This window comes from Elephas maximus, chromosome 2 (assembly GCF_024166365.1).
Source record: "Elephas maximus indicus isolate mEleMax1 chromosome 2, mEleMax1 primary haplotype, whole genome shotgun sequence".
In the NCBI taxonomy this organism is placed as follows: domain Eukaryota; kingdom Metazoa; phylum Chordata; class Mammalia; order Proboscidea; family Elephantidae; genus Elephas; species Elephas maximus.
This window is the reverse complement of record NC_064820.1, coordinates 83,620,840-83,647,171: the sequence shown is the minus strand read 5'-3', so window position 1 is coordinate 83,647,171 and position 26,332 is coordinate 83,620,840.

Sequence of the window (26,332 nt, the reverse complement as noted above, 5' to 3'; positions counted from 1 at the left end):
TACACCTCCTAGTCAATCCACTCCACCCAAGTTAACCATTATTCTGACCTGTATTATCATACGTGCTTCAGGAAACCTAATTTGAATCCCAGTGATGCAAATTATTAACCATATAACTTTAGAAAATTAACTTCTCTGAGCCACAATTTTATAATTAGTAAAATGGGTTTAATTAAAAAAAAAAAACTTACCTTGGAGGGTTGTTGCAAAGTATGTTAAGATAACTCAAGCTTTCTAATAAAAATCCTTAAAATATGGTAGGCTAAGGAGCAAATGGTTTATTTCTCTCTCAAGAAACCATCCAGGACAGATGCTCTGGGTTGGTAAATGGCTTAGGAACCAGTCTGATAGCAACATATGCATTCTAAGATCAGTCTTTTTTACCAACCCAGCCAATGAGAAGAGAAAAAGAGCATGGGGAAGAGATCTGGAGAATGGCATTCTTGCTCACATTCCATGGGTGAAGGTAGAGTCATATGATCTTCTCTGACTTAAAGGAAGCCCAGGAAATGTAGTTCCTGGTGTAGAGCCACTACACAAGCAGTAAGCGAGAGCATGCATATAAAGTGCTTAGAATAGTCCCTGACACAAGTTAGTATTCAAATATTAGCTGTTTTATTATTACTAATTCTCTCATGCAACAAGAATTAGGAAAGAAAATTACTCTTTCTAGGAAAAATGTACTGATCTCATAATCGTATTCTGCCAGCTTCCCTTGGCAGCTTCAAGCATAGTTCTCAGCCCCTTCTCTCTAAGAACCTCCACTTTTCTTCCCAAGAGAGCTTCTAAATACTCCCTAATGGTGACAATCTTGATAAACCATGGATAAAGTCCAGCTTCAGCTGCCGTAATGCCCTGATTACTTATGGAATGGGCTAAGAATAGAAGACAAAACGTGACAAATGGGTATTAGATTTGCTACACTTCCCAGCCTAGTTTTGGTCACTCTACAAATTCATGCAGACCAGTGTAGAGACCCTGGGAGCCTTTTTCCCATTAACTCTGGAACTTCCTACCTCCTGGCAGACAAGCGGTGGAGGTGGGGGGATGTATGGGGGGCACTGAGACATAAGAGGATAGGTGAGATTGATTGATTGTAAGCCTCCAAATGCCATAAATAATGCAGGCTTAAATCCCATTAGCCATGGAAATTTGCAACAGGAAGCTAATAAAGTCTTTAAGTATAAACCCCTATTCAAAAAAACTAGCTATGTACTTTTCCCAAGGAGACAGGGTTCCTAATAAAGACTCATTGGCAGAGACCATAAGCACAGGGAGGGCTGTGTAGCTTGTTGAGTGTGAGTGTGAGTGTGAGAGACCACCCAGGAGCCCGAGATGGCACGGAGGCTGAAGTGTGGGCTTTTTCATGACCTCAGCAGATGGGCTGCCAAGGAAACAAGATTCCCCACTGCCCTTTTCTCTGCCTCTTACCCAACCCTTCACACCGCCCAGACACGTATGAGGAATTGGACCATAGCTAAGGACAGCCCACCTATCTATACTTCACTCATCCACAAGCGTTACCTGGCTCCTTCACGACTTTTTTTGAACATCTCCATGAGTAATGAATTTGCAGGTTCACCCATTAGTTGTGAACAGGACTTCGTTTCTCCCTTCCTGCTTATTACAGTTTTCCAGCTGTGACCAAATACAAGCATTGCTTAGAATAGAAAAGTAGGAATGATTCCCCCTCTTGCAAGGAATATAGAGAAAAATGGGAGAACCAAGAAGCACTTCTGCAGCAGAGAGCATGCCCTTGTAAAGTGCATGCGGAGTGGAGATGTCTGGTGTGGCGGAACTGGGCTAAGGCCGTGTCCACGTATACAATGTAAGGTGGAGGCAATGTTCCTGATAATTTGGGCTGTCGTTCTTTTCACTGAAAGAGCCAGAAAATTGAAGCTGAATTGCTTTTATTTATTTCTAGCCTGATTGTCCGAGAAAATGACCTCAATTTTCTACCCCACTTCATTTGTCCAGTCAACAGGGAACCCAATCGCCTTGTCTCTGACAAGAGACAAGTCAAATCCCAGGTCAAAGAAATCTGGCTTCTGGAGGTAGCCTTAGTGCTTGGGCTAACCTAATGTTGCCTTCCCGATGACTTAGGGGAATCCAGTGCCACACTGGGGCAGATGATCAACAGAATGCCAAGCCATCTGAAAACTAAGAGCCAGATGGCCCCTACCACTGAGTTCCAGTGAAAGTACCAAAAGAGAGAGGAAACTTACTTAGAAGATTTCAAAGCTCCTTTGGGTGATATCCATGGAAACAGGAAAACAAAGGTTACAGGCAAGCCTTCCTAAGGCTGCGGAGGCAGCACAGAGTGAGTCTGAGCTAATAAAAAGTGCTCTGTAGCTTCCCTGCACAATCTGTAGAGAAGCTTGCAAGCCCCGCAGCATTTCTGCTTTGGTCTGGAGCCTCAGAATCCATTCAGCTGGTGATTCATTGCAGGAAAAATCCTGGGAAATAGATCAGGAACAGAAAGTGGTTTATATCAGTGTGATCATTAAAATTTGATCAAAAGCTGGAATTGGCTAGTTACCTTTTGGCATTTTCTGAACAAGTTCTAAAAGGCAGTTCCCAGCCTTTCACAGTGTGAACTCTCCTTGAATTCCTAATATTTTGAGGCCAAACTGCATAATGGGTCAGGAAGAAGTAGAACAAAGCAGATGAGTAGATGGGGACTTTTTTAGGTTGTGATGTGGAAAACAGAGCAAGAGAGTTTGGGTTAAGATAATTGTAAAAACCTTCAGAAGTCTTAGCAACAGTGAGTATGATTGACTTCTACCTATGTTTTAGGAAGAAATAGCATACAAGCAATCTTAAATTTACATGTAGGTTACTGTTGTTGTTAGGTGCCACGGGGTAGATTTTCGACTCACAGCAATCCCTTGTGACAGAGTAGAACGGACCCATAGGATTGAGACAGCTCCTTCAGGGCTGCTGGATGAATTCAAACCGCCAGCCATTTGGCTAGCAGCTGGTGCTTAACTAATGTGCCAACAGGGATCCTTATATGTAGGCAGTGGTGGTTGTCGTTAGGTGCCATCGAGTCAGTTCCAAATCATAGCCACCCTATGCACAACAGAATGAAACTCTGCCTGGTCCTGTACCAACCTCACAATTGTTGCTATGAATGAGTCCATTGTTACAGCCACTGTATCAATCTATCTCGTTGAGGGTCTTCCTCTTTTTCACTGACTCTTTACTTTACCAAGCATGACATCTTCCTTCAGAGGCTGGTCCCTCCTTATTTCATGTCCAAAGTACATGACACAAGGCCTTGCCATTCTCACTTCTAAGGAGTATTCTGGCGGTACTTCTTCCAAGACAGATTTGTTTGTTCTTCTGGTACATTCAGTATTCTTCAACAACACCATAACGCAAAGTCATCAATTTTCCTTCTGTCTTCCTTATTCATTGTGCACCTTTCGCATGCATATGAGGTGATTGAAAATACCATGGCTTCAGTCAGGCACACCTTGGTCTTCAAAGTGACATCTTTGCTTTTTAACTCTTTAAAGAGGTCTTTTGCAGCAGATATGCCCAATGTAATGCGTCATTTGATTTCTTGACTTCTGCTTCCACGGACGTTGATTGTGAATACAAGTAAAATAAAATCCTTGACAACTTCAATATTTTGTTTGTTATGATGTTGCTTATTGGTCTAATTGTGAGGATTTTTGTTTTCTTTATGTTGAGGTGTAATCCATATACTGAAGGGTATAGTTTTTTATTCTCCTCAGTAAGTTCTTCAAATCCTTTTCACTCTCAGCAAGCAAAGTTGTGTCATCTGCATATTGTAGGTTGTTAAAGAATTCCATCAATACTGATGCCACCTTCTTCATGCAGTCCGACTTCTCAGATTATTTGCTCAGCATACAGATTGAATAAGTATGATGAAAGGATACAACCCTGATACACACCTTTCTTGATTTTAAACCATAGAGTATCTCCTTGTTCTGTTTGAATGACTGCCTCTTGGTACAGCTTCTGCATGAGCACAATTAAATGTTCTGAAATTCTCATTCTTTGCGATGTTATCCATAATTTCTCATGATCCACGCAGTCAAATGCCTTTGCATAGTCAATAAAACACAGGTAAACATCTCTCTGGCATTCTCTGCTTTCAGCCAAGATCCACCTGACATCAGCAATGGTATGCCTTGGTCCATGTCCTGTTCTGAACATGGCTTGAATTTCTGACAGTTGCCTGTCAATGTACTGCTACAACTGTTTTTGAATGATCTTCAGCAAAATTTTACTTGCATGTGATATTAGCAATATCTTTCGATAATTTCTGCATTCCATTGGATCACCTTTCTTTGCAATGGCCACAAATATGGATCTCTTCCAGTTGGTTATCCAGGTAACTGTCTTCCAAATTTCTTGGCATAAACGAGTGGGTACTTCCAGTGTTGCATCTGTTTGCTGAAATATCTCAATTGATATTCTGTGAATTCCTAGAGCCCTATTTTTCACCATTCCCTTCAGTGTGGCTTGAACTTCTACCTTCAGTACCATCAGTTCTTGATCACATTCTACCTGTTGAAATGGTTGAATGTTGACTAATTCTTTTCAGTAAAGTGACTGTGTATTCCTTCCATCTTCTTTTGATGTTTCCTGCATCATTAAAAATTTTGCCCATAGAATCCTTCAATATTGCAACTCAAGGCTTTAATTTTCTATTCAGTGCTTTCAGCTTTAGAAATGACCAGCATGTTGTTCCTTTTTGATTTTCTAACTCCAGGTCTTTGCAAAATTCCTTATAATATTTTGGTTTGTCTTCTCAAGCCGCCGTTTGAAATCTTCTGTTCAGCTGTTTTACTTCATTATTTCTTCCTTTTGCTTTAGCTACTCTACATTCAAGAGAAAGTTCGAGTCTCTTCTGACATCCATTTTGGTCTTTTCTGTCTTTTTAATGGCCTTTTGTTTTCCTCATGTATGATGTCCTTGATGTCATTTCACAACTCTTCTGGTGTTTGGTCATTAGTGTTCAGTGTGTCAAATCATTCTTCAGATGGTCCCTAAATTCAAGTGGGATATACTCAAGGTCTTTCTTTTGCTCTTGTAGGCTTGTTTTAATTTTCTTCAGCTTCATCTTGAACTTACACATGAGCAATTGATGATCTTTTCTATAGTCAGACGCTGGCTTTGTTCTGACTGAAGATATTGAGTTTCCCTATTGTCTCTTTCCACAGATATAGTTGGTTTGATTTCCTGTGTATTCCATCTGCAAGGTTCACATGTATAGTCACCGTTTACATTGTCAAAAAGAGATATTTAACAGTGAAGAAGCCAGTGGTCTTACAAAATTCTACCATGTGATCCAATGACGTTTCTATCACCAAGGCCATATTTTCCAACTACCTATCCTTCTTCTTTGTCTCCAACTTTCATATTCTAATCACCAATAATTATCAATGTAACTTGATTGCATATTTGATCAATTTCATGCTGCAGAAGTTGGTTAAAATCTTCAATTTCTTCATCTTTGGCACTAGTGGTTGGTGTGTAAATTTGAATAATAGTTGTATTAACTGGTCTTCCTTACAGGTGTAATGTGACACCATTGCTGTTCAGTTTGTCCTTCCTGACATAGTAGACCATATGATTGTCCAGTTCAAAATGGCCAATACCAATTCATTTCAGCTCACTAATGCCTAGGATATCAATCTTTATGCATTCAATTTCATTTTTGACAACTTCCAGTTTTCCTAGATTCATAATTTGTACTTTCCACATTCTGATTATTAATGGATGTTTGCAGCTGTTTTTCTCCTTTTGTGTCATTAATAATATGCAGGTGGTTGTCATTAGGTGCCATTGAGTCACTTCTGACTCATAGTGACCCTATGTACAACAGAACAAAACACTGTCCAGTCCTGTGCCATCCTCATGATCGTTGTTATGCTTGTTGCAGCCACTGTGTCAATCCATCTCATTTTGGGGCTTCATCTTTTTCAATGACCCTCTATTTTACCAAGCATGATGTCCTTCTCCAGGTACTGGTCCCTCCTGATAATATGTCCAATGTATGTGAGAGGAAGTCTTGCCATTTTTGCTTCTGAGGAGAATTCTGGCTGTACTTTTTCAAGACGGATTTGTTCGTTTCTTCTGGCACTCAATGGTATATTCAATATTTTTTGCCAATACTATAATTAAAAGGCATCAGTTCTTCTTTGGTGTTCTTTATTGCCCAGCTTTTGCATGCATAGAAGGCAATTGAAAACACCATGGTTTGGGCCAGGCACACCTTAGTCCTTAAAGTGACATATTTGCTTTTTAACACTTTAAAGAGACCTTGGCAGATTTGTCCAATGCAATACATTGTTTGATTTCTTGACCACTCCCTCCGAGGGCACTGGTTGTGGATCCAAGGAAAATTAAATCCTTTATAACTTTAATCTTTTCTCCATTTATTATGATCTTGCTTATTGGTCCAGTTGTGAGGATTTTTATTTTCTTTATGTTCAGGTGTAATCCATACTGAAGGCTGTGGATTTTAATCTTCATTCATCAGTAAGTGCTTCAAGTCCTGTTCACTTTTAGCAGGCAAACTTGTGTCATCTGCATATTGAAGGTCATTAATGAGTCTTCTTTGAATCCTGATGCCACGTTCTTCTTCATAATTGTGTAGGTTAGGTCTTATAAATTAGTAAATCCAAAGTTTAGAATTTTTAACACTTTTTTGTAGTCACAGTGCCACAAATCCATATCTTTTAGGTCTCAACCTAGATTATACTTCTTTCAGAAGCCTTTCCATCCATCCTTCCAGCTGCTTCTCTCCTGTGTGATTTTGCAGCACCTAAATCTGCCCCGCTTGAGCCTTGTTACACAGTTATGATTGCCTTTTTATATGTGAATCCCCTACTAGACTATAAGCCCAATTTGAGAGAATTTTCCAGCTTTTTTGACATTATGTCCCCAATACCTAGTTCAGCTATTGGTACTCAGTAAGTGCTCTGTAAATATTTGTTGAATGAATGAGAAAAATAACGGTGGTTGTGATTGTTAAGGTTATGTGTCAACTTGGCTGCGACATGATTCTCAGTGGTTTGGCAGTTGTGTTACATTTGGGCAATTGTATGATGATGTGATCCCTTCCATGATGAGATTTGATATAATGCAATCACCTCCATAATGGGATCTGTTGTGAGTAGCCAATCAATTGAAAGGTATTTTCATTGGGAGTGAAATGGTGAGAGCCATTTCCTTGATATAAATCTCTCTGTACATACTATGTGTCGGAATCCCCTCAATGGCAACGGGCTTGGGCTATATGTTTATACGCTTTACTGGTTTTGCTTCTCTATAGAGAACCCAGCCTAAGACAGTGAATAAATTTCCCACTTTCACAGAAATCTATACATTCTACCAAGAGAAAAATAGAACCCTAGCTATTTAATAATATTTTATTGTGTTTTTGGTGAAAGTTTACACAGTATACTAGGTTCCCATTTGACAATTTCCATACGAATTGTTCAGGGACATTAGTTACATTTTTCTAAATGTGTCAACATTCTCTTTAATTGTGTTCTGGTAGTTCCATTTCTAATACTCTACCTGCTCCCTTACCTTTGCTTTAGAGTAAATGTTGACCTTTTGGCCTCAGATAGATGGGTTTTCAATAGAGCACTGTACTTACAGATAATATCCTTTATTTTGTACACCACTTCGTCATTTCACTAAAAGGTGATCTCGGGATAATTTCGGTTCAAGGTTTAAAGAGTATTTCGGGGCAGCTGTCTCAGGGAGTCTTCTAGTCTCAACTGGTCCAGTTAGTCTGGGCTTTTTTAAAGAATATGAGTTTCATTCTACATCTTTATCCCATTCTATCTGAGAACTAACTCTTTGTTTTTAATGGGTGGTATCTGTTATCCTCTTCTCCCATCCTGATACAAGAGTATACCACACATGTGACAGTTCTTAATAGCTATACAGAGTCTCTCTGCTTCTTATGGAAAATGTATTTGATTTCCAACTGGGAACTCAGCACACCAAATTTATATTCATCTTGCTTCAGTGCCCTTAATGAAGACAGTTGCTTTTTTGCCTCCCCATCTGCTCTAGCTGTGAGAGAGGATTCTTTCCATTCTTTTCTTTGCATCTACCTCCTGCACTTGGTGAAGAAAGAGTGATGTCTCCTAGGAGTCACAGCGGAAAGGATTTCACCTACTCACATTCATAAGCACAGTTTTGGTACCCGGGGAACATTCACTAAGCAATGGATTTGTACTCTGGGAATAGCCCCTTTTTTCATTTTAGGTATTGAAAAGTAGGAAAGTGAAAAGACAATTTTGAACTTTTACTTTTCTCTTGTAATAAAATCATTAAGAATACTCAACTATCAGTCTATTCTTTCTCTATACTCTTACAATTAACCAAAAAGAACAGCTTTCCCATCCACTTTGAGAGTACTTGCCTCCTCTTTTTTGTACTGTTTCCTTTGCACATCCCTTACCTTTGCTCTTGCCATCTTGCAATATGCAAACACATGTCTTTCCATCCTGAGTTGCCATTAGCTCTGGGGAGCTTTTGCCCTGGCAGTCTGAATGAGGAGGTACTTAGCTATTTTAACTGTTCGCTAATGTCACTGACCACTGACGTGGAGATGGGATGTTCAAGGATAGAGGGTAGATAAGAGGTGAAGACTGGTTTACCTTGAAGGCAACGTCTATTCCATTAACAGTTTGTGAAAAATTTTTACATAGGCAAAATACGTAGCGAATATTAATTTGACCAAAATGTACCATTTGGGAGGATGGGGAGAAGAAATGTAGATGAAGGGGATCAGGGGAAGGTTTTAAAATATTAAATCCAGCTCATCCATAGTAGAAAGTCAATAGATAATGTGCAATAATCAAGAACTTCTCCAAATTTTGATGTGTAATATCTTTATTATTATGCAGGGCACTGTGGTTAAGAGCTCGCCGGCTAACCGAAAGGCAAGAGGCTCAAATCTACCAGCTGCTCTTTGGAAACCCTATAAGGCAGTTCCCCTCTGCCCTATAAGGTCAATATGAGTTGGAATTGTCTCGATGGCAACAAGTTTGTTTGTTTTTATTATGCAGTCCAAAATATTTTCTAAATCCTGTTGTGATTTCTTCTTTGACATAGGGATTATTTAGAAGTATATTCTTAATTTCCATACATGTGGGTTTTTGAGTATCTTTTATTACTGATTTCTATCTTAATTGCAATGTGACCAGACAGCATATACTGTATGACTTCAATCCTTGGAAATTTGTTTGGACTTGTTCATGGCACAGTATATCATCAAATTTCTACATGTGCTGAAAAAAGAATATATACCCTGCAGTTGTTGAATGCTCCACATGTATACCAGGTTATTTTCTAATCATATTGTTGAAGCCTTCTATGTTCTTACTGATTTTTGTCTGCTTATTCTATCAGTTACAAAGTATATTACAAACTCCCACTAAGATAATATTTTTGTCTTTTTTCCCAATTTTTTTTTGTCGATTTTTGCTTTGTACAATTTTGAAGCTCTATTTTTTTAAAGGATACAAATATAGAATTTTTATATCTTCCTGATAAAATATATATTTTATCATTAAATGGTCCCTCCTAGAGATAACTGATATTAATAAAGCTATACCAACTTTCATTTCATTAATATTTACATTGGATTTCTTTATCCATCTTCTTTCAACATTTCCATTATCTATGCTTGTGTGTGGATAGAGATCTCATGTATATATACATATAGAGATACAACAAAAATATGTAAACAAATTGACATTAAAAATATTTCCTTTGACCACACAGCTCTAAATATAAGAAAATTTAGGTGGAGTTAGCACCACAATTGTTTTCACCAACTGTAATCATTCAATAAAAAAAGTAAAATTTTATAAGAAAATCATCCTTTTTTTTATTGTACTTTAGATGGAGGTTTACAGGGCAAATTAGTTTCTCATTAACCAATATACATATTGTTTTTGACATTGGTTGCCACCCCCACGACATGTCAACACTCTCCCGTTTTCTACCCTAGGTTCCCTATTACCAACTTTCCTGTCTCCTCCTACCTTCTTGTCCTTGGCCCTGGGCTGGTATGCCCATTTAGTCTTGTTTTGTTTTATGGGCCTGCCTAATCTTTGGCTGAAGGGTGAACCTCAGGGGCAGCTTCATTACTGAGCTGTAAGGGTGTCTGGTGCCCATACTCTTAGGGTTTTTCCAGTCTCTGTCAGATCATTAAGTCTGTCTTTTTTGTGTGTGTGAGTTAGAATTTTGTTCTACATTTTTCTCCAGCTCTGTGCAGGACCCTCTATTGTGATCCCTGTCTGAGCAGTTGGTGGCGGTAGCTGGGCCCCATCTAGTTGTGCTGGACTCAGTCTGGTCAACACTGTGGTACTTGTGGTCCACTAGTTCTTTGGAATAATCCTTCCCTTGTATCCTTTAGTTTTCTTCATTATCCCTTGCTCCAGATGGGGTAAGATCAGTGGAGTATCTTAGATGGCCACTCACAAACTTTTAAGACCCGAGACCCTGCCCACCAAAGTAGAATGTAGAATATTGTCTTCACAAACTATGTGATGCCAAATAAGCTACATGTTCCCTGAGACCATGGTCCCCATAGCCCTCAGCCCAGTAATTCAGTCCCTCGGGGAGTTTGGATTTGTCTTTGGAGCTTCCATGACTTTGCCTTGGTCAACTTGTGCTGGCTCCTCCAGCATTGTGTACTGTCTTACCCTTTATCAAAGTTACCACTTATCTATTGTCTGGTTAGTATTTTTCTCTTCCCATTCCTCCCCTCCCTCATAACCATTAAAGATTGTTTCTTTCTGTGTGTAATCCTTTTCATGAGTTTTTATAGTAGTGGTCTCATACAATATTTCTCCTGTTGTGATTGACTTATTTCGCTCAGCATAATGCCCTTCATATTCATCCATGTTGTGAATTGTTTTGAAGATTTGTCATTGTTCTTTATCGTTGTGTAGTATTCCATTGTGTGTATGTACCATAGTTTGTTCATCCATTCATCTGTTGATGGGCACTTAGGTTGTTTCCATCTTTATGCTGTTGTGAATAATGCTGCAATGAACATGGGTACGCGTATGTCTATTCATGTAATGGCTATTATTTCTCTAGGATATATTCCTAAAAGTAGGATTGCTGGATCATATGGTATTTCTATTTCTAGCTTTTAAGGAAGCACTATATCATTTTCCAAAAGGGTTGTACCATCTTGCGTTCCCACCAGCAGTGCATAAGAGTTCTAATCTCCCCGAAGCTTCTCCAACCTTTGTTATTTTCTGTTTTTTTTTTTTTTTATTCTTGGTGGTAATGTCAGTGTGAGGGGGTATCTCATTGTAGTTTTGATTTGCATTTCTTTAATGGCTAGAGATGGAGACCATTTTCTCATGTGTCTGTTAGCTGTTTGAATGTCTTCTTTGGTGAAGTGTCCGTTTATTTGCTTTGCCCGTTTTTTAATTGGATTATTTGTCTTTTTGTTGTAGAGGTGTGAGATTTTCCTATACATTTTAGAGGTTATACCTTTGTCAGGTTTGTGATAGCCAAAAATTCTTTCCCAGTCTGTAGGTTTTCTTTTTACTCTTTTGGTGAAATCTTTTGATGAGTATAAGTGTTTAAGTTTTACAAGATCCCAGTTATCTAACTTACCTTCTGGTGTTTGTGTATTGTTTGTATCCTGTTTATGCCATGTATTAGAGCCTCTAGTGTTGACCCTATTTTTTCTTCTATGATCTTTATTTGGTTTTATATTTAGATTTTCTAGTCATTTTGAATTAGTTTTTGCATATAGTGTGATGTATGGGTCCTGTTTCATTTTTTTGCTGATGGACATTCAGTTATGCCAGCACCATTTGTTAAAAAGACTGTCTTTTCCCCATTTAATGAACTTTGGGCCTTTGCAAAGATCAAGTTACCATAGGTGAATGGATTTACATCTGGGTTCTCAATTCTGTTCCCTTTGTCAGTGTGTCTGTCATTGTACCAGTACCAGACTGTTTTAACTACCGTAGCTGTATGGTAGGTTCTGAGGTCAGGTAGTGCTAGTTCTCCTACTTTATTCCTTTTCTTCGATAGTGCGTTACTTATCCAGCGCCTCTTCCCTTTCCATATGAAGTTAATGATTAGTTTTTCCATCTCATTAAAGAATGCTATTGGTATTTGGATTGGGATTGCTTTGTATTTGTAGATTGCTTTGGGTAGAATTGTCATTTTCACAAAGTCGAGTCTACCTATCCATGAACATGGTGTGTTTTTCCATTTATGCAGGTCTCTCTTGGTTTCTTGCAGTAGTGTTTTGTAGTCTCCTTTGTAGTATAGGTCTTTTATATCCTTGGTTAGATTTATTCCTAAGCATTTTATTTTTTTATGGGCTATTATAAATTGAATTGTTTTTCTGATTTTTGTATGTTTATCTTATATCCTGCTAATCTCCTGAAACTTTCTATTAGTTCCAGTAGTTTTCTTGTGAAGACTTTTGGATTTTCTATGTATAGTGTCATATTATCCACAAAATAGGCACAGTTTTACTTCTTCTTTAATAGTTTGGATGCCCTTACCAATTTTGATGCCTTTTATTTCTTTTTTTTTTTTTTTTTGCCTTATTTCTCTGTCTAGGATTTCAAGCACAATGTTAAAAAGAAGTGGTGTTAAAGGGCATCCTTGTCTTGATCCTGTTCTTGAGGGGAATGTTTTCAGCCTCACTCCATTAAGAATGATATTGGGTGTTGGTTTTGCATAAATGCCTTTTATTATGTTGAGGAATTCCCCTTCTATACCTATTTTATTGAGAGTTTTTATCAGGAATGGATGTTGGACTTTGTCAAATGCCTTTTCTGCTTTGATTGAGATGATCATGTGATTCTTTTATTTTAGGAAATACATCTTTTAGTGAGATGAATAGGGCTGTTTTAGTTTTTAAATAACTTCAGCTCAGATGATTATTTATCACTTCAATTTTATTCCTATTTTTTGTTTTTAAGAATGTCAGTGCTGATGCAGATAACCGTGGAGAGACTTTTATCATAGAAATATCACTTATTTCTTTGTAGTCCTGAGTGACAGTAAAAATGGCATTAGTGACCAACCATCAAAAAAAATTTTTAACATTTCAGCAGGTGACAACTCATCTTTCAACTTTGTAGAAAGCAAGAAAAGTGGGAAACTACCTTTTGCAAGAACTGGGCTTGCAAAATGATGTATTTCCCAATCTTCAAAATTGTTCTTTTTCTCAAAACCAATGAGAGTGTTTTGAATTGTTTCTTTGTTTGGCCTCCCATAAGGTTTTCCACCCTGGGGCAATGTACCATGCTAAAATGCAGGACAGATGAGAAGTATGCCTGCCTTTTGTCAAGTAGGGGAAGGAAGGCCAGAGAGAAGAAGCAAGGAGGCAGAACAGCCCAGCAAGGTGCTTTCCCACACAATGAATTTTAGCCTAGAGCTTTTGAAGACATACTGTATGTAGAAACTGGTTCCCTTAACTTAACACACTTATATACACCCTGGCAAAAAATCACTTTGCACCTTCAGGGCTACATGTACCTCAGTTTGAAGATTTGTCCTAAGTTACCTCTTCATTCAAATATTCTTAAAGTCTAGACAGTGTTAAAATTACTGAAAGAATATTCCTTTTAAACAGTTCATTTATCTTTGTTTAGGTAATAACATTCACCTGTTACAAACTCAAACGGTATTTAGACAAGGATGCCCTTTATCACCACTCTTACCCAACACTGTGCTGGAGGTCCTAGCCAGAGCAATTAGGCTAGAAAAAGAAATAAAAGACATCCAAATTGGTAAGGAATAAGTAAAAGTATCTCCATTTGCAGATAATATGATCTTAGACACAGAAAACCCCAAAGAATCTGCAAGAAAACTACTGGAACTAATAGAAGATTTCAGTAAAGTATCAGGAAACAAGATAAACATACAAAAATCAGTTGGCTACCTCTACACCAACAAAGAGAACTTTGAAGAGGAAATCACCAAATCAATACAATTTACAATAGCCCCCAAGAAGACAAAATACTTAGGAATAAATCTAACCAGAGACATAAAAGACCTATACAAAGAAAACTACAAGACACTACTGCAAGAAACCAAAAGAGACCTACAAAAGTGGAAAAACACAACTTGCTCATGGATAGGAAGACTCAACATTGTGAAAATGTTTATTCTACCCAAAGTGATCTACAGATACAATGCAATCCCAATCCAAATTCCAGTGGCGTTTTTTAATGAGATGGAGAAACAAATTGCCGACTTCATAGATATGGAAAGGGAAGAGGCCACCGGGTAAATAAAGCATTACTGAAGAAGAAGAACAAAGTGAGAGACTTCACACTACCTGATTTTAGAACCTATTATACTGCCACAGTAGTCAAAACAGCCTGGTACTGGTACAATAACAGATGCATAAACCAATGGAACAGAATTGAAAATCCAAATGTAAATTCATCCACCTATGACCAGCTGATATTTGACAAAGGCCCAAAGTCCATTAATTGAGGAAAAGACAGTTTGTTTAACAAATGGTGCTGGCATAACTGGGTATCCGTCTGCAAAAAACTGAAACCAGACCCATACCTCACACCATGCTCAAAAACTAACTCAAAATGGATCAAAGACCTAAATACAAAATCTAAAACAATAAAGATCATGGAAGAAAAAATAGGGACAACATTAGGAGCCCTGATACATGGCATACACAGGATATAAAACATTACTAACAGTGCACAAACAACAGAAGAGAAACTAGATAACTGGGAGCTCCTAAAAATCAAACACTTATGCACATCCAAAGACTTCACCAAAAGAGTAAAAAGACAACCTACAGACTGGGAAAAAATTTTTGGCTATGACAAAACCAATCAGTGTCTAATCTCTAAAATCTATAAGATACTCTAAAACCTCAACAACAAAAAGACAAATAATTAAAAAATGGGCAAAGGATATGAACAGGCACTTCACCAAAGAAGATATTCAGGAGACTAACAGATACATAAGGAAATGGGTGTGATCATTAGCCATTAGAGAAATGCAAATCAAAACTACAATGAGATACCATCTCACCCCAATGAGGCTAGCATTAATCCAAAAATAATAAATGTTGGAGAGGTTGTAGAGAGACTGGAACAGTTATACACTGCTGGTGGGAATGTAAAATGTTACAAACCACTTTGCAAATCACTTTCATGCTTCCCTAAAAAGCTAGAAATAGAAGTACTGTAAGATCCAGCAATCCTGCTCCTTGGGATATACCCTGGGTAATAATATGAGTCCTTACATGAATAGATATATGCACACCCATGTTCACTGCAGCACTGTTCACAATAGCAAAAAGATGAAAAGAACCTCAGTGTCCATCAATGGATGAATGGGTAAACAAATTTTGGTATATTCACACAATGGAATACCACGCAATGACAAAGAACAATGATGAATCCGTGAAACATCACATAATATGGATGAATCTGGAAGACATTATGCTTAGTGAACTTAGCCAGTAGCAAAAGGATGAATATTGTATGAGACCACTATTATAAGAACTCAAGAAAAGGTTTAAACATAGGAAAACACTCTTTGATGGTTACGAGGGTAGGGAATGAGGGAGAGGGGTATTCACAAACTAGATAGTAGACAAGAATTATGTTAGGGCAAAGGGAAGGGCAACACACAATACAGAGGAAGTCAGCACAACTGGACTAAACCAAAAGCTAAGAAGTTTCCTGAATACAGCCAAACACTTCGAAGGGCAGAGTAGTAGGGGTGGGGGTCTGGGGACCATGGTTTCAGGGGACATCTAGGTCAACTGGCATAACAAAGTTTATTGAGAAAACTTTCTCCATCCCACTTTGGTGAGTGGCATCTGGAGTCTTGAAAAAGCTAGCAAAGCTAGTGGCCATCTCAAAAAAATATTTTTTTTTCTAAGTTACATCAATTGGTCTCAACCCCGGTACCTGGAGCAAAAGAGAACGAGGAACACCAAAGACACAAGGAAAATATAAGCCCAAGAGACAGAAAGGGCCACATAAACCAGAGACTCCATCAGACTGATGGTGCCTGTCTACCACCAAAGACCGCCCTAACAGGGAAGAAACAGACGGTCCCTGATGGATCAGGAGAAAAGTGAGGTGCAGAATTCAAATTCTAATAAAAAGACTTAATGGTCTGACTGAGACTGGAGGGACCCCGGAAGATATGGCCCCTGGACTCTCTGTTAGCCCAAAACTAAAACAATTCCTGAAGCCAACCCTTCAGATGAAGTTTAGATTGGAGTATAAAAAGTAAAATGATACTTGTGAAGAGTGTGCTTCTTAGCTCAAGTAGATACATGAGAGTAAATGGGCAGCTCCTGCCCGGAGGCAAGATGAGAAGACAGAGAGGGACAGGAGCTGGTTGAATGGACATGGGAAATACAGGATAGAAAGGAGGAGAATGCTGTCACATTATACGGAGAGCAACTAGGGTCCCATAACAATGTGTGTATAAATTTTTGTATGTGAAACTGACTTGAACTGTAAACTTTCACTTGAAGCACAATAAAAAAAAAAAATACAGTAAATTTAGAGATTATATGATAGGATTGGCGAGGTAGAGTGTGGATCAAGAATAATATCTATATTTCAGACGTGTAACTCTGGACAAATGTTGGTGCTATTCAGAGGGAAAAGGATGATCTCTCTTTTGGTTCATTTATTTGTGATGGACAGTGTTTAGGGAAGGTGATCGTGAGTTCTATTATCAATATGTTGATTTTTAGATACTTTGAGGAATCTAAGTGGAAGTGTTTAAGACTCTATTTGGCATTAGAGTCAGGATATGAGAAATCCGAGTCCAAAATAAAAGTATGGAAATTGTTGGCGTGGAGATAGGAATTGAGGTCCTTGGCATAGACAGAATTTCCTAGAGCTTGTACAGAGAAAAGAATGGAGCCTGGAGGTGAATGTTAAGGATTTTCACATTTCAAAGGCTAGGTTACAATAACAAAAGCAATCCTCACCGGTATTTTTTGAGCTCTTATATGCTGTTGATAATTAAAATAATTAAGTTCTTGCTTTATATTAACCTATTTACTATTTCTAACAACCTTATAAGAAAAATATTATTTTCCTATTTGAGAGATGAGAAAACTGAGGCATAGGGAGGATACGTGACCTGCCCACGGCCACAAAGCTATTAAACAGTGGGAATATGCTTCAGGTTCAAGCAGCCTGATTCCAGAACCCGTACTCCTAACTATGGCAATCTGAGACGTACTTTAGGAAGACAGGCAAGGGGGTTTGAGGTAGGCATGTAAAGATTTAAGCTCACATTTGTATGTGTCCTCTTGATCTGCAATGTCCAATATGATACCCAACAGCCACATATGACTTTTGAGTACTTAAATGTGATTAGCGACTAATTCAGACCATGACCTGTATACAAGTGTCAGATATACATCAAATTCCAAAGCCTGAACACCAGTAAGGGAATGTTAAATACCCCATTAATATTTTTTACATTGATAATACTGAAAGACCATTTTGGATATATTGGGTTAAACAAAATATTAAAGTAATTCAACCTAAAAAAAAAATTCAAAATGTATTAAAGTGTATGCAGTGAACCTCCGCCCTCCCATTCTTGTCTCGCATGTCTCTTGCCCAGACAACAAATGTCAGCAGTTCTTTGTGTAATTTCTTAAAATAATCTATGCATCTCAGGGCTTTGAATCAGTTCATTCTGGTTCCAACTGTGCTGAGAATTTGCATTTCTACCCAGATACACTGAATCAGAATCTATATTTTAACAAGATTCCCAGAAAATTCTTATATACACTAAATTTTGAGAACCACTGTGTGTGTTGTTTGTGGTTGTTAAGTTTTTACCTTTGATGCATTTACTATTTTACTTTAAGGTGTAAGGTATGGATTCAAATTTATCTTTTTCCAGTGGCTATCTAGTTGATTTGAAATGACACCTTTTTCATATTTAAACTCCTGAGGTTTATTTTTGTCCTTCCTACTTTATTCCACTGATTTATATGGCTCTTTATGTGCTAGCACCACAGTGTTTTAATTATTGTAGCCATGTACAATAGTGGCAGAGTGGTTAAGAGCTACAGCTGCTAACCAAAAAGTCAGCTGTTCGAATCCACCAGGAGCTCCTTGGAAACCTTATGGGGCAGTTCTACTCTGTCCTAAAGGGTTGCTCTGAGTCGGAATCGACTCGAAGGCAGTGGGCTTGGTTTTGTTTTATGTACAGTAGTATACATAGTAGGACTACTCCCTTTTATTTGTTTTTTTCATCATTTTCCTGGCTATTTTTTATTTTTTCATGAAAACAATTTCTTAAGTTAACTATCTACGTGATATAATATTCCAGACCAACCAAACCCATTGCTGTTGAGTCGATTCCAACTCATAGCAACCCTGTAGGACAGAATAGAACTGCCTCAGAATAGGACTAATCTCTGTGGAAGCAGACTGCCCCATCTTTCTCCCAAGGAGTGGGTTCTAACTGCGAACCTTTCGGTTCACAACTGAGCGCTTAATCATTGTGCCACAAGGGTTCCTGTGGTATTACTGGTCATGAAATGTGATTAGGATGAGTTAGCATCACTGGAGTGTTTGGGGATTTTCTGAACATAAAAGAAGGAAATGGGAGTAATCTGAATTCAGGACAGATAAATTCCAGTCTCGAGCCTGAAGAATACCTTCTGGCCTTGATCCAAACCATGATGATATTTGAAAAGAAATGACCCAAATTGATGAAGATAATTGAGGGGGGGACCTCATTTTTGAAAACTAATTTTCCTATTTTAAAACTTGCACCACAGCAGCACTTACAAAAATACTTTGCTGGGGGTGGGGTGCAGCTGACAAACAAACGTAGAAGGCATTCATCATTGGTGTAAAAATACGGTAGTCTGCCACATCTCTCAGATAATTGGATTTTTCTTTAGTGATTAGGGGTCACACATAATTTCAGACACTATTTAGATAAATTTTGACATGTTTTCCTAAGAGTACAATAAGGGGGTGGTGGATGGGATTCAGTTACTTGAGGTTTTATTTACAAATATTGTGTTAGGCTTTTCCAAATTTTTCAACGGGTGAATCAAATAATTGAAACAAATGTTGCCTTAGGTTCATCAACGCATCTAATGAAAATCTAGAGCCACGTTTTTGCTAAGTTTTCCAATTCAGATTCAGGAGTGTGAACATTCACGTTTCTATACTCTAATACACAGCAACATTTCAAGCACAAGACTTAGCTTTTATTGAAACATTCTCCTGAGGCATTTTTCTATTGTTCTTTGCCCATTCTCCTGGGATACTGGGAAATCCTGCAGGTTGTCACATGGAAACTACTTGCAAAATGCTTCGGATTTGCAGAGATTTTGCTAGTATTCTTCAATAATGGGTCTCAAGGTTTCAGTATTTCTATCAAGGAGAAAACCAAAGCCAGAAGTTCAAGTAAAGCATGAATAAAAAGCAAACAGAAACATAAAATGAGAGGACCCTCTAGTGGGTTAAATTGTGGCCCCAGAAATATTGTGCAAGTCCTAACCAACCTCTTCCATACCTGTGAGGGTAACTTTATTTGCAAATAGTGGTGGTATAGTGGTTAAGTGCTATGGCTGCTAACCAAAGGGTCTGCAGTTCAAATTTGTCAGGCGCTCCTTAGAAACTCTATGGGGCGACTCTACTCTGTCCTATAGGGTCGCTATGAGTCGGAATCGATTCGACGGCACTGGGTTTGGGTAGGGTCTTTGCAGGTATAATTCAGTTAAGGATTTTGAGATGTGATCATGACTGGTGTTCTTACAAAAGAAAGGAGAGGGAGATTTGAAAGGCAGAGACACGCACAAGCAAAGGCATGTGAAGACCGAGGCAGAGATTGCAGTGATGTTGTCTACGAGGCAAGGAATGCCAAGGATTCTGACAGCCACCAGAAGCTAAGAGGGAGGCAGGGTGTGAATTCTCCCTCAGAGCCTCCAGAAGGAACCAGACCTGCAGGCACCTTGATTTCAGACTTCCAGCCTCCACTACTATGAGAAAAAACTCTTGCTGCTTTGAGCTACCCAGTTTGTGGTCATATGTTTTAGCAGACCTAGGAAACAAACCAGTTGCCGTGGAGTTGTTGTCAATTCATGATGACTCCCTATGTCAGGTTTTTAATGACTGATTTTTTGGAAGTAGATTGCCAGGCCTTTCTTCTGAGGTGCTTCTGGGTAGATTTGAACTTCCAAACTTTCTGTTAGCAGCTGAGCATGTTAACTGTTTGTACCATCCAGGGACTCCTAGGAAACTAATACAGAACATTTTACTCATCAAGAGCGGAGGAGCAGAGAAGCTTTTGTCCTCAGAGCCCAGGAAAATTGTGAAGAAATATCCAGCAACTTTCTCCATCCCTTCCCTTATCCCCTGTTCTGACTCCCAAACTCCACTACCCACTCTGTAGTGCCTTACCCAGATTTAGCCTTCATGAACGCACCCCTCCAAGTTCTAAAAATATCCCTCTCATTCTTTCATCAAAATGTCTCCTGTGCCAAGACTTCCACCAGCAGCTAGCCTACACAGCTTTACAGACTTGCTCACAGCATGGTAGAGACCAATAATGTGGGGTGTTGACCCTCTCAGGAATATTCTTATTTTTAAAACAGTTGGAAAGGGCTTTACCACAAAGGAATTCCTCTCTACTAGTGGAATCTCTGGAATTAGTAGCGGGGTAGGGTGGCTAATTTTGCACCCTATCCCACCCTCTAATCTTCCTGCCTTCTCCCCCATCGTCTCTTCCACAGGGACCCTGGTTTCTGTGGCTAAATTCGAATAAAGAGCTCCACCATACCATTTGCACAGTTGTCTTTTGCAGGCCCAGTCTCCTGCAGTGAATGGGGGAAGGGACTGGCCAGGAAGATGGGCCTGGAGTTTAAGGCTTATGGGGAGCTATAGAAAAACTGCTTTGTAGGAAAGGAGATTGTCTGTGATGATCATGTGTGGGCAGGCCAAGCAACATAGTCTGCAGGACCCAGTATAAAATGAAGATGCAGGACCCTTTGTTCAAACTTAAGAATTTGAAGATGGCAAGAGCAGAGCATTAAACTATAAAAAAAAAAATATGCCCCCTATTAAATGGGCCCTGTGTGAGTGCATAGGTTGCACACCTATGAGCCTGCCCTGTGGATGGGGTCACAAAAGCTTAGAAACTCAGGTTAATGGATGTCCATTTGTGGACTTGAGCTCCTTCCAGAAAATCATTTGGCACAAAGAGAAGCTACCACCATCTAGATGGTGGGTTAGACAAGGGGTGACCTCCCTAGAGGTGACATTGCAGGCTGCCCCAAAAGAGACAGTGTAGGTGACAGAGAAAAAAAGAAAAAGGATCAAGTATTTAAAATTTCTCCAACAAGAAGGCGCTGGTGGCTGGGAGAGTTCTTGTTTACAGACCATAAAGTCATCTGGCCTCTGCAGGCTTATGAGCTAAATTAATACACTGCATTAAGGAAGAGGCCAGGTGGTCAAGGGTAGGGAGTTTGGGGTGAGGGAAAAGGCTGGGACAGCGATGCTGTGGGCGCTTTGAGGAGGAAGGACCCAAGAGGAGAGACTTAGGGAAAAGGGACACATCTGGGAGGCATTTCAAAGCGGAATTGTGTGTGCGTGTGATATAAACCTTCCCTGCCGCCTCCACCCCCAGCCCCTTCTAGCCTATTCCTGCCCATTCCCACTCCCTTCAAATCTTCGGTAAAAGAACAATTTCTTAGGCATCTTTGGAAGTGAGCTCTCTTCGAGGGAAAAAAGAGAAATGTTTGGTCCAATTGGCCCAAAGTGAGAGCAGAGTTTTGGGGGTGGTGGGGTGGTGAATAGCATAGTCTTGTTAAAATAGAGGTACCCACCTACTACCCACCTGCCATGGAGTCGATTCCGACTCATAGCGACCCCACAGGACAGAGTAGAACTGTCCCCATAGAGTTTCCAAGGGGCGCCTGGTGGATTTGGTTGGATGCTCAACTCCACCCAGAGGTACCTTGGGAGAAAGGCCTAGCAATCTATTTCTGAAAACTCAGCCATTAAAAACCCTATGGAGCACAGTTCCACTCTGACAACCATAGAGTTGCCATGAGTCGGAATCAACCAGACAGCAACTGTTTGCGAGCTGTACAGAACTGGCCAAAACGAAGGGAGTAATTTAGCTAAGCAGCCTCAGAAAAAAAAAAAAATTTGGATTTTCTTTTAGTCTCTTGGCTTGGAAAAATCATGGTGCGGTGGGGGGAGGTTGGTAGGGTAGGCTGGCACAGCCTGCCAGGTTGGGGGTGGGTCCAGTTACTGGGGAGAAAGGAGGAAGAGAAGGAGATGTTGCAGGTTGATGATGAATTAGTTCTAGTAGTGGAGGGTGGGTGAGTCCCGGGAGGGCTGACAGCGGGCAAGGCCTGAGAGTCCCTGGACTAATGTCATGCAGATTATATTTCTCTAGGATGTGCAGCTTTGGGCTTTTATCCTAGCCAGATTCAAAATCACTGCCCTGTTATACTCCCACTGGCTCCTGGAGATTTTGCTGCTGGGTATAACTTTATTATTTTGCTAATCAATATTATTTGCAAGTAACTGCCGTTTTAATCTAGCAAATGGTCTCTCTAGATAACTGTGCTTTAGCTGGTGGGTTATGAGTCTGTCTGATGTGTTGACTCACCTGTGGGCAGTGGTCCGAAGCCAGGTGGTGAAGTGCATGTTGTAGTAACTGCTGATACCAGAAAGTAACTAACACTGGGCGTATTTTCTCTTTCACGGAACTCACAGAAGTTTTTATTTGTTCTAAGTAAATGCCCAGCGATGCCCCACTTGACAGTTTCTATAGGTAAAAAGGCTCAAGGTACAGTGTGTCCCCCTAAAAATGCTGAGACTGTGTGCCCACTGATACTGTTCAATGTCCATAAATGTTACTAGTGTGAACAAAGTGGAGGAACAGTGGTTATGTTTGGCATTCTTGGGTAGGGTGGGCAAAAGGCATCTCTAGTTAAGTGGTCTACCTTTGAGGCAGTGACGTCACTAGCATTGGTGTCACCCCCCCCATGGACCTCTTCCCATACCAGACCATACAGAATCCTTAGTAATTTTTTTGTACTAATGTTACTCATAAATCATTATTTCTGTATATAACTCCTTCTTTTCCTTCAATTACTACTTCATTCTCAAAAAAGTTACTGATGTTGGTTCACAAATGCTAACTGCCGCAATATAGTAGCTAAAACACCAGAAATTTGACAAATTCAGCAACTATAAAAATACCGTTAGCAATGAAAACAACGATGCGCTGCTTATAGACGAAACCATGTGATTTGAAGCATCACTGTAGTTGAGTAGTAATGACAGCTCTGACCAGACAGCATTAGAAGTTTAAAGTAAATAGAGTTTTTAGCTTTGTAGGTATATTGATACGTGTAAGCTGGGCTTACAAAAAATGTTTTTGTTGTTATAACTACAGGGATTTTTTTAATTAAAAAAATAATAAATTTCTGCTAAAACACTGCACAAAAATTTTATAGACAGCCATTTTGGTGTCATGCCCTCTGACAGTGTCACCTGGTGCGGTACACAAACACGCACACACCCAGTGATGCCACTGCTCTAAGGGCACCTTTCTGAAACACACCACCATCCCTAAGGTTTCAAAATGAAACCTTGGCTGACCTCAGCCCCAGAGAGATTCCCAGGCATAACCCACTTGCAAATGACAAAGCAAAAAAACAGACATTAACTCCTAGCCAGTGGTTTCCAATTCTCATTCCCAGGCATAGAATTAACCTCAGGTATATAATTTTCTAAAGCTATTGTTTCAAATCTACTCTATGTGTATTGGTCTCTGCTCATGGAACTGCTATTTGTATTCATTCAAGCAGGCCAGGAAATATTAATATCAACTATTAAACTAATATTATCTTGTTGGAAAGTTTTTAAAAGAAAGCATTGTCTCTTTATGCCACAAAGATATAGGAATACTTGATTTTAGATTTCTACGTTATAAGTTAGGGTTGTATGTGGCATCTCATTCTGGAAAAGGGTGCTTCCTAAAGTAACTCTCTTTTTTCCATGCTTTAATGTCTGTTATCACCCCATTCCAGCCCACTACTCCACCCTTACCCCCAACCAGGAGAAAGCCTGCAAGAGATTAGTAGTCTCATTCCATTGTTTAAAGGACTGAGTGAAATCAACCGCTTGGGGATTCCATCCATCAAAACAAATGTTTTGGGTTTGTTTTGTTTGGTAGATGAAAAAGCCCAGATTGGCTGTCTCCCAGCCTATTCTACATACCACCGTGTGAAAGCAAAGACCAAGTGTCCTCCCAAGAAACTACAGAAAACGGATAATTCCATGAACTAAGAAGCCAACAGTTCTCTATCACTCCCCACCAAGCCCTAGTCAAATGCCAGCACATCTGCTTGTCTGTAGTCTCCGAAAGTAGAGAGCAAAGGAACAACCACAGCAGAAAAGTGGAAGAGCTATTCATTTATTCATGCGAATATTTACTGAACACCTAGTATGGGCCACAATTGTTCTGGGCCCTGTGGCTATGGTCGTGATCAAGACAATGGATGTGATGGTAGACAGTTCATGATACTCATAAATCATACCAAATAGACTTGGAGAGAAATAGTCTCAGAGCCTTACGGCAAGAACACTGTCAACAATTGTCCCTGCCCTCCACCCCACCCCACCTACAACCATCTTGACAAGTGAATATTCCCAGTGGCAGAGAACTCACTGCTTCTCAAAAACAACAACTTCCCATCAGTTTCAGTTATGTCCCTTAGAGCTCCACAGGACCACTGTGTTCCTTCTGCTCCATGATCACCTTTCCAACGCTAGAAGGCAGCTGTCCTGTTTCTGTTATTCTTCACACTAAATGTAGGGGCAAATGTAGGCGTGGGAGGATGGCCCTAGTTGAGTCCAAGCTAAAGCTCAGAAATGACTGAGTTTCTGGAAACTGCTGGGGCCTGTCCACCAGAAGTGTGTTTAGGTGAGCAAATGCCTGAGGATCCTGTTAGGAATGAATTCACCCAGAGAGAAGAATTAAGACTGAGGTGACCAACTTAGCCCAGTTACCAAGCCTTAATCATTGGAGAAAAGGGCAAAGCAGAGCAGAGCTCAGGCTCAAAAAATAGATTTTAAAAATATATATGTGTATACATGGATTGAAAAGGAGTGAAATCTATCAAAATGTTAATTTTTTTTTTTTCTGGGAGGTGGGGTTATGAGTGATCTTAATGTTTTCCTTGTACTTTTTTTTTTGTATTTTTAATATTTTCTACAGTGAATATACGAAACATATAAATAGAATGAAATTCTGTTTAAATCATTTAGAAACTGACTTTTCACAGTGATTGAAGTTATCAGTGGCTTTTCACCATAGAATGAAGATCCTTCAGTTTACATGATAAAGGACATTCAGAAAATGCTGTTAGCAAACATGCATTATACAACTCTTCATTGTGGTGGTAATTTTTTTTTAATTAGCTCTCTCTCCAAGTGTATGCAAGAAAGCACCTGGCACCAAGCCCACAAACACACTTAGGAATGACTTAATTACGTTTCTTAAGCAAGCAACCAGGAAATCTTCATTAGCATCTGTATAGTTTGACAAAATAAAAGTAACCACCAATAGAAATCCATTCCCCTGAGCTATTCTAAAGGGTCTCAAAGACCGCAGGAGACAAGGGCATTAGAGCAAAATTTCTGAAGTAGTTAAATAGTGCTTCCTTGACACAGAATCACATTTAACTAAAATTACATTTTAGAAGTTTGAAAGGTTTATGAAACTGACCAAAAGCATTCACATACATCAAAATTACAACCTAGGGAACTGAGGTTATAGTTACAGGAGTGAGGGAAATAATAACTCTGAATTATATCTTGTGATCAATGATTATTTAACTCATGGAATATTTTCAATAAGCATCTTAATGGTTTCAAAAACATTAATTCTTTTTTCTTCACTCTGTTGGCTAGATGGTCATTAGATTATGTTTCTTTGTAACGTGATGGGGAAGGGGCAGTGGAGACTCAGTGGTAGAATTCTCACCTTCCTTGTGGGAGAGGGGAGTTTGATTCCCAGCCATGAACCTCAAGCACAGACACTATCCATCTGTCAGTGGGGACTTGCATATTGCTATGATGCTGAATGGGTTTCAGCGGTGCTCCCAGCCTAAGAAGGACTTAGGGAGAAAGACCTGGCAGTCTACTTTCAAAAACCAGCCAATGGAAACCATATGGATCCCAATGGTCCCATCCCATTGTGCATGGGTTGCCATGAGTTGGGAACCTACTTAATGGCAGCTAACAACAACATGATAGAAACC